The sequence below is a fragment of the Balaenoptera physalus genome (genome assembly GCF_965194825.1).
Source record: "Balaenoptera physalus genome assembly, chromosome: 6".
Lineage (NCBI taxonomy): Eukaryota > Metazoa > Chordata > Mammalia > Artiodactyla > Balaenopteridae > Balaenoptera > Balaenoptera physalus.
The window spans coordinates 86,004,525-86,019,800 of record NC_138885.1 but is presented as its reverse complement, the minus strand read 5'-3'; the positions used below and the strand labels follow the sequence as shown (position 1 = coordinate 86,019,800).

Sequence of the window (15,276 nt, the reverse complement as noted above, 5' to 3'; positions counted from 1 at the left end):
AATCTTTATTCCAAACATTTATCTATTTTCTGCATTGATTTTAGGACATTCACACTTGAGATCCTTATGTGTTATTGCATTGCTCCCTATTCTCCATTATGGACCTCACCACAATGGTACTAATATATTTCTTTGTTTGCATATCATTTTACCAACTCCAAATAGATTCTTAACATTTTCTTCTCAAATGATCATGTAAATTTTACCTTTTAAGAGTATAAATGAGGACAAGTTATTTATACTAAAAGAGAATTTTCAGAAGCATTATGTCACTTTGTTTTCTTCAGAAATTGTTTGTCTATTTTATTAAGGTAGAAATGCTAAATGCCTGAAAGTTGGAAAAAGAAAAAGTAATTGCAGTTTGTATCTTTACTAGTATTAATGTGGTGGTACTCATTTATATACAGCATGCAAAATTATTTTCCTGATTGCCTTCTCTTTGGGACACAATGCATGAAATCTCTTAATCATGTTAAAATTTAGACTAGACACTAGAGATGTGTTTGCAATTGCTATTTCCTCCATAGCATTAAGAGGAAAATGTTGGAAGATCTTCCACTTGCATGCCTGCCTAGTTTATGGTGATTTGCATTTACATTAATTCATTGTTGATGTTCCTATGACTTTTTCATTATTTCCATGAAGAGATTACTAAGAATAACACAAATGTTACCATCGTCAATATCTCTAGAAAAATTTCTTCACTCTAGGAAGGCATTGGAAACCAAGGAGGGGAATAAGTACAATAAAGAAGCATCTTTTGTTTTTCCTTGTAGAATAAGTCTTTATTGAGATATTTATTTGCTTGGTCACCTGCAGTTTTCTCTCTTCCTATTTCAGCAGGTAGTTAATGTCAGCGCTGCTCTGTTTTGTAGAAGGTCTATAGAGGCTAGCACAAAAGCTAAATTTGCATGAAGTTCTTTCTTAGCCCTTCAGCCCTTCCTCCCTTTCTCTCTTTCTTATTTCTTCCCTCTTCCTTCCTTCTTTCAATCCTTCAATAACTGAAGTTATTATGTTAAGGATCCTGAGGACCAAAGAGAGGAGAGGAGTAACTATGGGCCAGAAAAAGAGATGGGGAAGATTTCTCCCAGATAGGTAAAACAAGGATAAGATTTTATCACTCTTTAATCCCACATATTGCTGATGCTTCCACGCTGTTATTTCAGTTCATAATGACATCGCAGACTAGTTTATATTATCTACAGCATTTATTTGAAACTCTATTTCAAGATCCTTGAGTGCAAGTACTTTGTCTTACATGTTGTGAATCTTCAGCTTTTAGTTCAATAGAATTTTCAGCAATGATGGAAATATTCTATAACAAATATGATAGCTACTAACCACAGGCAGCCATTGAGTATTTGAATTGTGACTAGTACAAATGAAAAACTGATTTTTAAATCTTACTTAATTATTATTAATTCAAATTTAAATATCCACATGGGCTAATGGCTACCATATTGAACAGCACATATCTATACTGATCTTTTACATGTAATATTTTCTTAATAAATGATCAGTGATAGTGATAAAATCACTCCTATTTTCGTAGTTAAATACATCATTCTCTCATATATTTCTTACATGGCATTGGTAGTGGTGTTCACTAAAAAAGAACTGTTAATATTTTATTTAAATTTGTAAATGAACTTATACTACTATGTCTGGGTTTCCCCTCATCTTATCTCTCACTTTTCAAAAAAATAAAACAAACAAGAAAAATAAATAATTTTTATGATTTTTTTCTGAAGAAAGATATTTAGAACAAATTGTTTAATATTTAATTATAGTATATATCATGTTTATTTGAAAATAATAATAAAATACTTCTTTACATATTGGACATAAAATAGAACCTTGTAGAGAAAGCATAAGTTATGAGTTGTGGCTTTATGTCAATGCATCTCATTTGCATGTACTAATTAATTACTATTTTATATCATCAACATTTGGGACTGAAAGCCTTATTAACTAAAAGGAATTCTAATGTGAAACTAAATAATAAATTTAATGATGGTCACAGATTTTTCTTCATGTTATTAAGGTTAATTGTAAAATTTATTAGATCCATTTGTAACTTTGATATGAGTAATATACACTCGTTTAGAATTGACATAAAATTTGAAATTTTGAATGGTGGTAAGTATAGTAAATGTTTAATAAAGCTTCTATTCATAATATTTCAATAAATATAAATATCAAGTTCTGAAAATTCAAATTGACAATCTGGGAAAAATAACATTCCCATTACATATGTAATGATATAATTTCTCTTAGTTTTTAATTTTTCTGTTTTTTCTTAATATTATGTTTTATTAAATATACTGCATAAATGATAATAGGAAATTCAAACTTTACTTTTCAGATAAATTTATAATCTATGTATATTGATAAAATTATTCAATTAGTAATTTTTAATCTCAAAATACATACTTAAATGTAAATTAAATTACATTTGAATGGAGAAAACTTCTTCTCCACTCCTGACGTTTTTTTTCTTAGGATGAAATTTTCCCAGAACCCTGGGGTTTCTCCTACACCTGAAAGTATAATCACTTATCAATAGGTAAAATTGGGGAGAAAAACAAGCCCTTCTGTGCTCTCTTTGCCTATTCCTTTGCAGCTGCCTGAAGGCAGGGTGCTCTTTCCTCAATGGGCTTGTCCACTCTTTAGAATCTTGCCTTCCTCTAGCATTTCCTGAGGGTAGGTGGACAAGTCTGCATATTTATGATATTTAATAATATATTAGTTTTTTAAAATTAAAGTATAATTGACTTGCAATGTTATATTGGTTTCAGGTGATTTGATATTTTATACATTACAAAATGATCACCACAGTAAGTCCAGTAACCATCTGTCACCATACAAAGTTATTACAATATTATTGACTATATTCTCTATGCTGTATATTACATCTCCATGACTTATTTATTTTATAACTGGAAGTTTATATCCTTAATCTCCTTCACCTGTTTCACTCATTCCCCCACCTCTCTTCCCTCTGACAACTGCCAGTTTGTTCTATGTATCTATGAGTCTGTTTCTGTTTTGTTTTGTTTGTTCATTTGTTTTGATTTGTTTTTAGATTCCACAATAAGTGAAATCATATGGTATTTGTCTTTGTCTGACTTATTTCACCTAGCATAATATCCTCCAGGTCCATCCATGTTGTCTCAAATGGCAAGATTTCATTCTTTTGTATGGCTAATATTGCATTGTATAGTAGCATTGTATGATATTGTTTAATCTCCATGTGTTTGTGTTTTCTTGCAGTTTCTTTTTTCTTGAAGTTGATTTCTAGTCTATAATGTTGTCTCAGAACACTCTGACATACATCACAGCAATATTTTTTGGATCTGTCTCCCAAGTAAAGGAAATAAAAGCCAAAATAAATAAACTGGACCTATTGCATATTTTGGAGATTAATCCTTTGTCAGTTGCTTCATTTGCAAATATTTTCTCCCATTCTGAAGGTTGTCTTTTTACCTTGCTTATGGTTTCCTTTGCTGTGCAAAAGCTTTTAAGTTTAATTAGGTCTCATTTGCTTATTTTTGTTTTTATTATCATTACTATAGGAGGTGGGTCAAAAAAGATCTTGCTGTGATTTATGTCAAAGAGTGTTCTGCCTAGGTTTTCCTCTAAGAGTTTTATAGTGTCTGGCCTTACATTTAGGTCTTTAATGCATTTTTAACGTATTTGTGTGTATGGTGTTAGGGAGTGTTCTAATTTCATTCTTTTACATGTAGCTGTCCAGTTTTGCCAGCACCACTTATTGAAGGGACTGTCTTTTTCCCATTGTGTATTCTTGCCTCCTTTGTCATAGACTAGGTGACTATAGGTGCATGGGTGGAATAACTTTTTCTATCATCTCACTTTAAGTCAGTGTGTGTCTTTAGATTTGAAGTGAACTTCTTGTAGGCAGCATATGTATGAGTCTTGTTTTTGTATCCATTCAGCAACACTATGTCTTTTAATTGAAGCATTTAGTCTATTTATATTTAAAGTAATTATTCATATGTATGTACTTATTACCATTTTGTTAATTGTTTTAGGATTGTTTTCATAGTTCTTTTTTGTTTGTTTCTTCTTTTTTGCTCTGTTCCTTTGTGATTTGATGACCATCTTTAGCTTTATGTTTGGATACCTTTCTCTTTTTTGTGTATATATCTCATAGGTTTTTGGTTTGTGGTTACCCTGATGTTTATACGTAAGCATATGTAACTACATATATTTATGGCTATTTTAAGTTGATCTCAAGTTCAAACACATTCTAACAACCCTGTATTTTTACTACCCCCTTCCCCATGTTTAATGTTTTTGACATCATATTTTACATCTTTTTGTTTTGTGTGTCCTTTAACTACTTATTGCAGATATAGATGATTTTACTCATTTTGTTTTTTAACCTTCTTGCTAGCTTTATAAATGGTTGATCAACTACCTTTACTGTATGTTTGCCTTTATCAATGAAATTTTTCCTTTCATAATTTTCATATTTCTTGTTGTAGTCTTTTGTTTTCTGCTTAGAGAAGTCCCTTTAACGTTATTTGTAAAGCTGGTTTAGTGGTACTGAGCTCTTTTGGCTTTTACTTCTCTGTAAAACTCTATATCTGTTCTTCAAATCTGAATCATGGCCTTGCTGAATAACATACTCTTGGTTATATGTTTTTTTTGTTGTTGTTGTTTTTGGTTTTTTTTAAATCATTTTGAATATATTGTACCACTACTTTTAGCCTGCAAAGTTTCAGCTGAAGAGTCAGCTTGTAATCTTTTGTGAGTTCCTTCGTACATAAGTAGTTGTTTTCACTTGCTTCTTTTAAGATTCTCTCTTTATCTTTAATTTTTGCCATTTTAATTACAATATCTTGGTGTGAACCTCTTTGGGTTCATTTTGTTTGGAACTTTCTGTGCTTCCTGGATCTGGATGTCTGTTCCCCTTTCCAGGTTAGGAAAGTTTTCAGCTATTATTTCTTCAAGTAAATTCTCTGCACCTTTCTCTCTGTCTTCTCCTTCTGGGACTCCTATAATGTGAATGTTGGTACACCTGATGTTGTTTCAGAGGTATCTTAAAGTATCCACATTTTTTAAGTTTTTTTTCTCTTTTTTGTTTAACTTGGGTGATTTCCACTACTCTGTCTTCCAGTTCATTGATCTCTTCTGTCCTTTGAGTTAATTTTTCATTTCAGTTATTGTGCTCTTTGGCTCTGTTTGCTTCTTCTTTACATTTCTAACTCTTTGTTAAACTTCTCACCATGTTCATCCATTTCTTTGCTGAGTTTGTTGAACATCCTTAGAGTCATTACCTTGAACTCTATTGGGTAGACTGCTTATCTCCTCCTCACTTAGTTTTTCTTCTGGGCTATTGTCTTGTCCCTTCATCTCCTCACTTTACCTAGTTCTATGTGTTTATTTCTATATATTAGGTAGTTTGGTTACATTTCCTGATCTTGGAGAAATAACCTTATGTAAGAGATGCCATAAGAAAGGCCCAGCAATACACCCCACCCCCTGTCACCAGAGCTATATGTTTTAGGAGTGCCCCTTTTGTGGGCTAAGTGGGCCTTTCCTGTGTGGCAGGGCTGACTACTGTGAGTATGCTGGTAGGTAGGGCTGGCCTCTGGCCTGATTGGCTGTGAGGCCCTGCCTTGTGCAGTGGCTGCTAGCCCGCCTTTTTGTGGTGCTGGGTCCTGGCATGACTGGATGTGGACCCCTGGGGTGCCTGGGACTGATGCTGATCATTTGTTTCCTGAGATATAAGGAAGAGGAAGGAGACATGGGTGCTTAAAGACCGATTGATAGATGTGAGCAATCAACTTAGAAATACTGAATAGCTATGGACTAGATACCAGAGATGATTTGGGAGGAAAACCCTGAAGAATATAATGACATAGATGAAGTTTTCCTTTGTTGAGGAAGATTCTTAGTCCATATGTGTACTTTAGGTACATTTTATTGTGCTCATCCTTTCTCTTTGTTATCTTTGAATGCTTCCTCTTTATTATTGCAAAGGAAAAGTCTCAGAGAGATTTAAAAATTATTGAGCATTTTATTACATTGAAGCAGATAAGAAAAAAATGTTTGAGGCTGTCAGGCATTAGAAAAGTCTTGGAGGCATCTTTCCTGCCTTTACCAATAGTTATTTTACTATTTTGATCATTTTCTTAAATCCTTAAAATGTGTAATTAAGTCATGAGATCAGTTGAAGACAACTCATATCCATAATCCACAAGAATAGCCAGCAAGAAGGAGAATCTGATTCTAAATATGGGAGCATGAGTGTGTGTGTGTGTGTGTGTGTGTGTGTGTGTAACATATTTCTCTATAAATATTTCTAAGGTGAGTGGATAGAATCCCTCCCAATGAAACAGAAATCATTCTTGGTATTTTCCAGAAAGAATTCATTTCACAGTTGCACAAAGGTAGAAGCATATTTTGACAAAAACCATTAGAGAATGTACTTACACTTCTGGAACTTAGGACAGTCATTGTAACAATTTATGTCAAACAGGTATAGAAATAGTTAAAATAACAGGGAGATAATGAATTCTATGAATGAAGCTAAGGTCAAATACACATTCTATGCACAAATACTCTCTATAGATCTTTTGTCATTCATGAATGAGTAAACATTAGAACAGATTGATCCTTCAAACAATACTGAAGAACAAAAAAAGGAACAGTGGGAAAGAAAACACCAACTCAATTAATATTCAGAAAAACAGAAAATTGTTGGCACATTAGTCAAAAGATGAAAAAGAAAACCTTTTAGAAGACGTGTCTGACATTCCTGGGACAACCATATAATTTATTACATCAAGTGACACTTTTGAGAAGCAAACGGGGCATTATCAGTAATTACACCAGGACAACATCCAGAAACCAAAACTGTACTGTGCAAACCAATACGTATGGTCACCCTAACAATAGAATATAAGAAAATGTGTATGTATGTAACACAGACAAGATAACGGAATAAGAAGAGAAGAATAAGTAGTAAAAATAAGAAGCTAAGATTTTTTAAAAGGATAGAGTGACATAGAAAAGATTTGCAAAGAACCTTTAGTGGTAACTGTAGTGTAGGGGAGAGAAAAGTTGCCAACCCTCTTAGGGTCCCTGGTTGGGTCTGAAAATTAAACTGACAAAGACAGATTAACAAGAGAAAAGTATTCAAATTTATTTAATGTCAGTTTTACATGATATTGGAGGCTTCATAAGGAAATAAAGACCCAAAGAAAGAGACTTGTATATTTTCATGCCAGGGTTGATCAAGAGTGGACAGTTGTGGAGAAATATGATAAGTTAAGGAGTGTGAGGTAATTGTAATGAGCTGGGGGAACTTAGCAAGGCCTGTTTGTTAGGATTCTTCTTGGTGTCCCTTTGTTTTAGGAGATAAGGATGCTTTTGTCCTTTGGGTAGATGGAGGGCACTTCTCACATGAGGATTTTATAACCTGCTTCAGAGAAGAAGGGCTAGGGGGTAGGAGGTCAGAGTGATCTTCCTGCTTCTGCCATTTCCCCAAACTCCTTCAGCTTAAAATATTCAATATATGAAGGTGCTGTATTTTGGCGTAGCATGTCCTGAACCCCATTAGTAAAACTGAAGTCTCTACAGGAGAGGTTAAGAGCAAAAGTGACATTGATAAAAACTGATTCAGGGCTTCCCTGGTGGCGCAGTGGTTGGGAGTCCGCCTGTCAATGCAGGGGACACGGGTTTGAGCCCTGGTCTGGGAGGATCCCACATGCCGTGGAGCAACTAAGTCCGTGAGCCACAACTACTGAGCCTGTGCTCTAGAGCCCACAAGCCACAACTACTGAGCCCGTGCAGCAAAGAAGACCCAACGCAGCCAAAAATAAATAAATTGAAAAAAAAAAAAAAAGATTCCAACTCAAAATATCTATAAAAAAAACACAAAAAACAAAAAACTGATTCAGTGTTATGGAGTAAAAATCTGAATAACATTCCCAGTATGCTGATCAGAGGGAGCAAGTAATGAACATGATGGTACGTTATCTGAGGAATGTGGAGAAATGATAATGAAGATTAAGCCTTAGTTATTCATGAGAAAGAAACAGGAATGTGAATAAAAACATTAATTCAAAAGTACTTAAAGAAAACTTTCTGCAGAAAAGAAATGAATTTGAGTATGAAAAGTGAAAGGGCTTCTCTGGGGTGCAAGGAAGATTAAAAGAGATTCATAACAATTCAAACTCTGTCTTTCCTTATCTGATTATTAAATGGATGGAAAAAGTATTATACAATTTTTGGATGACTTTTTAAAACTAAAACATAAAACAAAAATTAGAAAAAAAAAACTCACTTAAGAAGTAAAAATATTAAGCTGGCCTCCAGATTCTCAGCATCACTAACACTCAAATAAGAATGAAGCAAAAGAAAAATGAACGTGAAGAGGAAAAGTTTTATCCAAATATTAATAAAAGGATACTTTATTATTCAAAGACTCAGAAAATATACTTTTGTATGACTCTTAAAATGTCACTTCAGTATGTATCTTGGCTTCTCTTGTAATGAATCACAAATCAGAGCTAAAGATAGGGAAAATTCCATATCCATCATGTGCAAAAAGCTGTGGTGGAAGCAAAGATAAAAACAAAGACATTGCTTTTGAGGTATTTTATGCTCTATCCAGAGCAAGCTATATGTAGTCAATTAAGGACAAAAATAGCACTATAGTAAGTGACATAATTGTGTGACTTAGAATGTGGCAATGTGTAATGCGTAATATAGGGAGCAGGAAAGTCTCTACTGAGTTAATGGCAGATATGCTGGACCCTAAAAATTTTTTTTCAAGTTTAAAAAGTTGGAGAGGTTATTCTGAAGAAAGAATATACGAAGAAAATGTGCAAAAACTTTTGGGAGGCTCGGGAAAAGCACTAAACCTTTAAATATACAAAAGAGTAAATTGTTATATAAAATAATTTAGGATCATGTAATGGTGGTGTTGAGTGCTATTCTTTTTTGTTAGCAATGGGGAGCCAGTGGATAAATCCGATGAATGTGTTAATGATATATTGAGAGATTAGCTGTTAGAAAACTGGCAGCTCTGTTGACAATGTATTGTAGATCTCTAGAGAAGAGATCATAAAAAAACTGAACTAAAGCACTCCCAAAGGAAATAAAAAGAGAGACTATATTGCAGAAGGATGATAGAGGCATAATTGACAAGACTTGGTGATTCATTGGTTGTAGAGATGAATGACCATGACATTTATATTGGGAACATGCTATCAGTAAATAAAATAAATATCTAACACTTAGGCAGATACAATTCAAAGAGCTTTATCAACATCATCCCAATTAATCTTCATGGAAACTAAGAATAAAGATGTTATTGTTATTAGAACTATTTTATAGATGAGGAAACTGAGTTAGAGAGGTTAGGAAGCTTGGTAGAGGTCACATAGGAGGGCTACACCATGGCTTTGAATCCAGGCAGTCTGACTCCAGAGCCTATATTCATCATCACTTCATTCAACAAATTCTCATTTGAAAGAATTTTAAATGACCAAGCTAATTTCAAATCAAAGTAATATCCAAGTAGGATATGTGAATCAGGTGTACATCAGGGCTCATTAGCAGTCTCAGAGCTCATTGTGCGATATGGGTGAAATTAGTATACATATGATATTTGGATTATGTAAATACATAATGCTATCCAGAAGACAATACTATTTAGGCAGAGTGTGAATATCAGATTGAAGTGTTGCCAGTCTCTTCAGTTAATTTTCGATGCACCTTAAAGTAATGATGGTATTTTTAGATTTCTATTTAGACTTTCCAAATCTGTAAAATGTTTATTTTAGAAAGGATTAGGTAATAAATGGTTGTTTAGAGGAAAATTTTTCTGTAAAATGAATAATTTAACATCTTACTATTGAGGAGATCTTCAAAGAGATGTGAAGGCAGTACTTAGACTTTATAAATATTATCTTACTAGTCCTTCTGTCACCTGCAGCTAGGAGTTCTATGTCATAATAGCTTATAGAATATAACCTATTTGCTACATAAGAATAACAAATTGACTGTAAAATATGTATATCTATCTAGCTAGCTATCACACATGCTTTTATTATTGCTTACAATTTATAATTTAGAAAATCATACTCATTAAGTGCATTTTTATATTAATATTCACTAAAAGACTCTTGCTGCATATTTGTACCCTTAGTGAACATGGAGTGTAGTGGAGGTTACCGAGAAAGGAGCAAAAAATAGTGCCGGATTCTTGGTTATGGGCTGCACTTTGAGATCCATGCCTAAAAAGTTTTGATTGTAGTGGTGGAGTTGCCTGGGGTGGTGGATCAGGGGAAAGAGAGCAGTTATCACCAGCTTTTCTTTTTCCACAACACACCCTACTTATTTAATCCACTCTCCAGCCCTCTTTTATTTCAAGTAATGTTAATTAGAGTTCAGCTTTAACATGTTATGATATCAATTCACGGATCCTTAAATTAAAAGAAATATTGAGGTTTTTTTGAAGTTTTAAATTATAACTATGTTTTGTATGCATTGATGATTTCTCATTTCACCCATCACATTAAGATAATTCTTCAGAGATTCTGAGTAGGAAAAAACACATCATGCAGAAAATAAAATATGTTAACTTAAAAAATTAAAAAGCACATTTTTAAGACACCTAAAATTTTTCTTTTTTGATAAAATGTGATATTTTAGCACTACAAAGCATAAAAGCAATATTAAAGTGGAGGAAATAAATAATAACTGAATCCAAAACAAAATAACATTTGTTCTGATTGATATCACAAAAATGTAATTTTAGTGGAGATCTCACTTGATCATATACTGCAAGAAAGAATAGAATTCTTGTTTTAATCAACTGATAAAATGTGTCCAGAAATTATATGCTCTACTGGAGAACTGGAAAGCTAACCTAGGCAGAATTGGAAAGCTAACTTTCTCCTCTAAATTTATGCTTCGAATTATATTGTGTTTGTAATTATATACTTTTTTCCCCTCATTTAATTTGACTTTAATTTCTGCCTATGTTAGAAGGACACCCTATATTGAGGTCAGGACTTTCACTGTTACTGTCTGCAGAAGAGATATTTGGGTGGGGACAGCAAATTTATTGCAGTGGCTAATATACTGCTTGTTAGAACCTATCTAAAACAAATATCTCTCTGATAGCTGAAACCTCTTAAAGGCAGGTGGCAGAAAATTAGCAGATCATTTTCTTCTTATAGTAAAGTTTGATGATAAATGTCCTTTGTACAGAGGTACTGAGACTAAAATAGCCTTGAACTTTAAAGTGTCAAGGTGAATAATGCTTATGTGATAAAAGTTAAAATAGTTCTATAGCACACTAGTTAATTAGGAGATAGACAAGACTAATTTTATAAGTTACTATGGTAGGAATTAAATTTACCATTGCCCTACACTCCCTTTAGTGGCTTTGGTTTACAGCTAATTCCTTGACCCTTTGGTAACTGGTGTTCCATTGCTGTAAAGCCTTATAATCACTGTTAAATGTTAACTGACAAAGACTTAAAATGTAATCTTTAAATTGGAGTTTACATGCTTAAGAGCCATTTTGAAAACCAAAATATTATGGTTCTAAGAATTGATCATGCTGGAATTTAGATCCTAACAAAGAGGAAGGAGATAAGAAATCCTGTAGGCTCTGGCTCTGCATTTGTGTTTTGTTAAAGAAAGATAATTTTTATTTATGCCAATGACAACTATATTTAACCATTAGAGTGCCAGATTAATAGTCTTACGAGTTAATGCTATTACCTTATAGAATACAGTTTTGTTGAATTATTTTTTTTTCTTTTTTCTCCTCCTATTATCTCTACATTTTTGTCAGTAAATTATAGTGTATGACTATTTATACAGAGGAGCTCATGCATAAAATATAATTGCAGTTATTAAATAATAGATTTTCCTCGTATAGTTTTCTCAGTCATTTTAAATGGCAAAAAATTTTGCTCAAAACTTTAAAATTCAAAGAAAGTATTTAAAATACAAAAAAGGAATAAAGCAACACATATTATTAGATTTATACATTATAAAGTACAAAGATTATTTTACAAACATATTTTACATATAAAGATAAAACTTTAGATTCAAGTAAAGCATTTTGCTATTTATTAAAAGTGGACCCCCCAGCTAAAATGAAGTATCGATAATAGGGACTGAATTTAACCTTCTACCTAAAACAAATGAGTAGAACAACAACAACAATAAAACTAATGAAGTGATTCCTATGATACTATAGCTTATAGGTTCGAGAGAATTTTAGCCAGTGACACAAGAAGGGAGAAATCAGACAGAGCCTGGTGGACTCACTGAGTTGAGGAGACAGAGTTGAGAGTCTAGGGAGACTAAAGCAGCTACAGTTCACAAGACAGAGTCCTGGAAAGGAGAGTGTTGCTCAAAGCTATAATTCTGGAGATGTGCAGAAGGTTCCCCTGGACAATTCAGTTGAGTACTGATCAGCATGTGCATGTGAGAAAACTGCTCAAGGATGGGGAAAGATCAACCTCAAAGGTTTAGAGGTAACATGCCTAGTGTTCACTGAGGGCTGAGAATAAAGTTTGTTTCCACAGAGAGACTGGAAATGGGGCATTTTGCAGAGTGCACAGTCTCAGAAAAAAAAAAGTCTCAGTCTTAGAGAAAAATGAGCTTTAGACTGAGTACTGTTCCAGTTCTATCAAACAAATCTTAAAAACAAGGACGCTCCCTTCCACCCTTGCCACCAAATTGTTTCCATCTGCATGCCAGAAAAAATATCTCAAGAATATTTATAGAAAAACATAAATACCCTGCACCAAAGAAGCTAAAATTCATAATGTCTGGCATTCAATGAAAACTTGCCAGTCATGCAAAGAAGCAAGAAAATACAACCCATAATGAGAAGAAAAATTAATCAATTGAAACTGACTTAGAACTGACACAGATATTAGACTTATCAGCCAAAGTCATTAAAACCATTTTAACTGTATTTCATATGTTCACAAAGTTAGACAGAGAAAACAATTTATACTTATAAATTGTAAGCAGTAATTAGTGGAAAATTTATAGCACTAAACGCCTGTATTAGAAAAGATGATAGTTCTCAAATCAATGCCCACAGCGTCTACCTTGAGAAAATAGAAAAAGAATAGCAAATTAAACCCAAAGTAAATAGAAGACAATAATAATGATCAGTGTGAAAATAAGTGAAATAGAAAAGCAATAGAGAAAATCAGTAAAACAAAGACAGATTTTTAAAAGGTCAGTAAAATTTATTAACCTCTAGCCAGAATGATCATGAAAAACAATCCAGGAAGATCCAAATTACAGTAAGTCCTCTACATACAAACGAGTTCGGTTCTGAGAGTGCGTTCGTAAGTCCAATTTGTTTATAAGTCCAACAAAGTTAGCTTAGGTACCCAACTAACGCAATCAGCTATATAGTACTGTACTGTAATAGGTTTATAATGCTTTTCACACAAGTAATACATTTAAAAAAACAGAAAATAAAGAAAACATTTTTAATCTTACAGTACAGTACCTTGAAATGTACAGTAGTACAGTACAACAGCTGGCATACAGGGGCTGGCATCAGGTGAACATGCAAGAAGAGTTGCTGAGTGGAGGAGGGAGAGGAGGTGGGAGATGGTGGAGCTAAAGGATCGTCAGCAATAGGAGACAGAGGTCGAGCTGCAGTTTCACTCATGCCTGATGTTGATGGCACAGGTTCCGGTTCCTTGCTGGATTCAACTCTATCTACCCTCTTGAAAAAATGATACAGTGATGTCTGGGTAGTAGCTCTTTTTTTTTCTTGTCATAGATGACGTGGGAGCGCTGTATTGCACTCTGAATGGCTGCTGCAACCTTCGTGTATCGTTCTATATTCAGGTCCTGTGCCTCAAAAACTAACAGTGCCTCCTCAAATAAAGAAAATCCCCTTGCCATTTCCTGCGTGATGAATCTCTTTGGTTCTTCAGTTACTTCTTCCCCTTGTCTCTCTTTGTCCTTTCTTGGTGCTTGGTGCTTCTTAGCAGTTCCAGCTACATGACCACTGCTTTTACATTTGCTTCCTGACATCCTGGGCTTGAAATAAAGATACTGTACTACTGTACTCTATACAGTACTGTGTAGTAAAGTACACAAAAGCACAACCACTTGTAGAGGATGCACACACGTGACAGTGTACACCAGAACTAACACGTGAACTAACTTACGTGATTGGACATGCAAATGCACGTTCGCATCTTTGGAAGTTCTCAACTTGAAGTTTAGTATGTAGGGGACTGACTGTAATACTCTAGACAAAATATACTATGTATTTTAATTCTTCACATTTATTTATAGAAACAAATAGGGAATAAACTAAGTTTCACCAGACTAGATGACCTGCAATAAGTAAGTTAAGAACCTCCCTGGAAATAAACAATTGCATAGACACATGTAGTATAGCTAAGAATAAAGAATTAGAGGGAAATGCCCAAAAAGAAAAAAAAAATGCTTGCACCTGAGGCCCTGAAGTCAGTAGAATTTAAAAATGATTACAAGTGATTCTACCCCAAAAGTAACCTGCTTTAAAAAAAAAAAAGTATGTAAGAAAATGATTTTTATAGTTAATTAGCTTCCTTAGTAGCTAATTAACTATACAAGAAAATAGATGAATTAATAGCTAATTAATTAAAAAGGTAAAAGGAAGCAATTTAGGGAGAACAAAAGTAAAAGCTATGCTATGGCTAATTGTCTCCCCAAAGCCACATTAAAGGCAAGAAGACAGTGGAATAATATCTTGATAGTGCCCTGAGAAATAGAATTCTTTACCCAAATAATTGCTCCTTTGAAGATTAAGGCATGATAAATATAGTTTCACAAAAGGATATACAGAATGCACCACACAAAGACCTTCCCTCAAAGAGCTACATGAAGATATTCTTTATGACAAATGAAATTGGACCCAAAAGACTGTAGTGTGATGAAGGAAGCAATGGCGAATAAGTCAGTAAGCAAGAACACTAAATGAAAATTGACTGAAATAATAATAATGAGTGCTGGGATGGGAATGGAATTGGTATAACGAAATGTGGTTTATTAATTTCCTATTTGTGCTATAACAAATTACTACAAACTCAGTAGCTTAAAAGAACACAAATTTATTATAGTTCTGGAGTTCAAAAATATGAATTAGGTATCATTGGGCAAAAATCCAGGTATCAGTAGGGCTGCATTTCTTCTGGAGGTTCCAGAAGAAGATTCTCAAAGAGACTGCCTATGCTTCTTGGTTCCTGCCTT

General features: G+C 33.6%; 1 long non-coding RNA gene across 1 annotated transcript; it reads left to right on the top strand.

Annotated features, from left to right (window-relative positions):
* Positions 1–2,607: 2,607 nt before the first annotated feature.
* On the top strand, positions 2,608–14,554 carry LOC309662860. The gene is made up of 2 exons (XR_014265029.1): positions 2,608–7,664; positions 7,942–14,554. It is a non-coding gene; the product is annotated as an uncharacterized lncRNA (long non-coding RNA).
* The last annotated feature ends 722 nt before the right edge of the window (positions 14,555–15,276 follow it).